Raw genomic sequence first — 3,116 nt, forward strand, 5'->3', positions numbered from 1 at the left:
CAGGAATGTGCAAAACCCTATTGCCTCCCCCCACTCACAGCAACTCCCAGGGCATCTCCTGAGCTGGGAACAGTTCTGAAATGTCCCAAACTGCTGCTGGAGAGAGTGGCAGAGCAGACAGAGACAGGAGCTGAGGGTAGAGTGGTGAGGATCAGGAAAGCACAAGCCTGGGGATCAACAGTAATGGATAGATGGAGTCCTCTCTGGAAGCCAGCCACAAATGAAAGAGAAAGGAAGAAGAAGAAGGAAGGGGCTTTACTTCTGTAATCCCTGACCTTGTACCGAGCTTACATAGATATATGGAATGGAATACTTTCATTGATTTTGCTGTCCCTCTCATCCATTTCTTCCTATGGGAGGGTTGTACATATGACTCTTCTGCTCCCTTAGCATCTGAGGCCAGAGATCCAACAGAGCTAAATATCCTTGATGTCTCAGCAGTAACATAAACATTCCAGTATTATGAGTCCACTAGGTGGAAAACTTGCGGTTAGTTAAAAGCAAGATAAAAAGAAGATAAAAAATCAGTAAAGAGAAAATTGGCTTAATCCTGACTCAGACCAGGACAGTGGGATAATTGAAATAACAGTGATTCTCTGTCTCATGCAGCATCTTAAAGATCCAGTGTTTTTAATGTCTCTGAAGCATTTAAAGATGTCTGAGAAAAACATACTTTCTAAAGGGAGAGTGTTCTTGATATTCAAGCATGTCATAGATATGAGACAGATTTTCAAGTACCATACAGTAATACTGAAGGTATCTAAGAATTAAAGGAATACAAATCTATGCCCTGAAATCTGCTTGCTTACTATTTATTTCTTTACTGACTTACAAGCATTTGTACAAATGATGTTTCTCTGGACAAAATTTTGGGAACACTTTTTTTTTTCATTTCAGTCTTTCAGCATTCAAATGTTGGGGCTCTGGCTGTGCTGAAAGGTTGTGAGAAACTTTAGATGAAAAACATCAGGCAGCTGGAGGAACAGGGAAGGTCATTCTCGTGGGAACTAGTGAGGCTCTGGTATGTGTAGTAATCAGGTAGTAAGGTAAACAGGACAGGGAGTCAGATAAAGGGCTTAAAATAGTGACCAATCAAAAGGGGAATGGAGATGCATGAACAATGTATATTAACCAATTAAGAGCTTTACTTTGCTGGATGGACAGCCTGCACACTGTCCTGAGACTATATAATCTGCACACAGCTGAATAAACTCGGACTGAACCTACATCATATTGGTGTGCAGTATTCATTCCCGGCTCGCCACAGGATATGGACCACGGCATTCAAATGCACTCATCTGCTTATATATGTGGCATATGTTATTTCTTCAGGAAATGCCACAATCAACTTACAGTATTTTCACCATTTAGTCTCAGAGTAGAATTACAATTTAATCAATCCTGTTCAATTAATAAAAATTGTTCATTAATAAAAATATTATTATTGTATTATACACAATTTAAATCACAATAACGATAATAGTAATTCCTGATAATATTTCTAAAATGCAGTGGTGGTTACGAGATCACATTGTAAGATCTGATTGAATTTCACTCATATAAACAGATTAGAAATGTTCCTGCTCGATGTGTGTCACCATTTGACTCAGGTTCCACAACAATGCTCTCAATCCCCTCCCCCTCCTACCCAGGTAGGGAAGGAGAGAGAGAAAAAGAGAGAGACTTGGCTGGATTGAAAACTAAACTACACAGCTTTAATTAAACACTAATGATATAAGAAAATATATACAATTATATACAAATGTGTTCAGGAAATGTACAAAGCCCCTGTTGTGTTCCCCCAACCCTAGCAACTCTCACAGCACTCTTCTTAGCTGCGAACAGTCCCAAAAAGTTCCAGAGTGCTGCTGAAGAGTTATGAGGGTCAGGAGATGCACAGCCTAGGGGTCTATGGTGATAGATGGATGGAGTCCTCCCCAGACGCCGGCCATGGACGGAAGAGAAGGGAAGAAGAAGCAGGAAGGAAGTTGTCTTCTGTGATCTCTGACCTTCCTCTGAGCTTACGTAGATACATGGAATGGAATATGTCTGGCCAGTTTTGCTGTCTGTCTAACTCAGCCTCCTATGGGGGGGTCATAGATGTCCCCGTAGTGTCTGAGCCAGCAGAGTAAAGATGTGACCTTGGAGACTCAGCAGTTAGAAACTGTTACCAGTCTTAGTTGGAATGCTCTGGTACAGATATTTTCTGGATTGAACTGGTAAAAATATTTACTGGAAATGTTAATAACTCCCACTTCAGAGTAATGAAAACATATGAATATTTTTTTCTTAATTTTTAACTCAAAATCTCATCTTGTTACACATTTACAAACTGAAAATTAACAAATGGTCCACACATTTTATTTATCATTAATCTAAAAACAACTTAAATTGTTTTCATTTCTTTTGACTGTGTCATATGTACAGCATATTTTATCTATATTTTTAGATGCTTAAATGTGTAGAACAAGCAGCACAAGGGGAAAAGCGTATGGGGTTGCCAAAAGCTATCAGGACTTGATATTTTAAAACAATGTTGTCTGCAAAAAATAACACATAGGACCATATGTAGGTCTGTTCATGAGCAAAAGCTGAAACCTATCATAAGCCAAATCTCTTTATGTGGTTTTAATGGGATATAGGGCTTAAAAGAAGATAAAAGAGAGAGGCTGGTGGAGGAAGTCTGTTATTTGGAAAGGTGAAAGCATACCAGGTGTAGAATCTTTTTCCTGATTTGAACTTGTCATTTTTTCCTGATTTGAACTTTAGACAGCATAGTGACCTTAAATCAACTTAGTAACATGAAGAACTTCACTTAAGAAAAGATCTCAGAAATCTAAATTCAATTGGTCTCCCTAGGCTTTATTCTCATTAGCAACAATTTCAGAAAGACAACCAAGATCAAAATCCCAGGAGGGAGTAATCATTTTTCCTTTGAAAATTTCTATGAAGACGTAGTCTGAGTTTCTGTCTTTGGAATATTAACTAAGCTTCCTTTAGGAGGAAAGCACAGAGTGAGTGCACCAGGAAACAGAAATTAAATCTCTTTACTCAAGCGTACTTGTTCTCAGTTGTGGTCATGTGAGAACTGCAGGCAACTTACCACCTTTAGTCAA

The sequence above is a fragment of the Chaetura pelagica genome, unplaced genomic scaffold (assembly GCF_000747805.2).
Source record: "Chaetura pelagica isolate M959 unplaced genomic scaffold, ChaPel_1.0 scaffold335, whole genome shotgun sequence".
Taxonomy (NCBI): Eukaryota; Metazoa; Chordata; class Aves; order Apodiformes; family Apodidae; genus Chaetura; species Chaetura pelagica.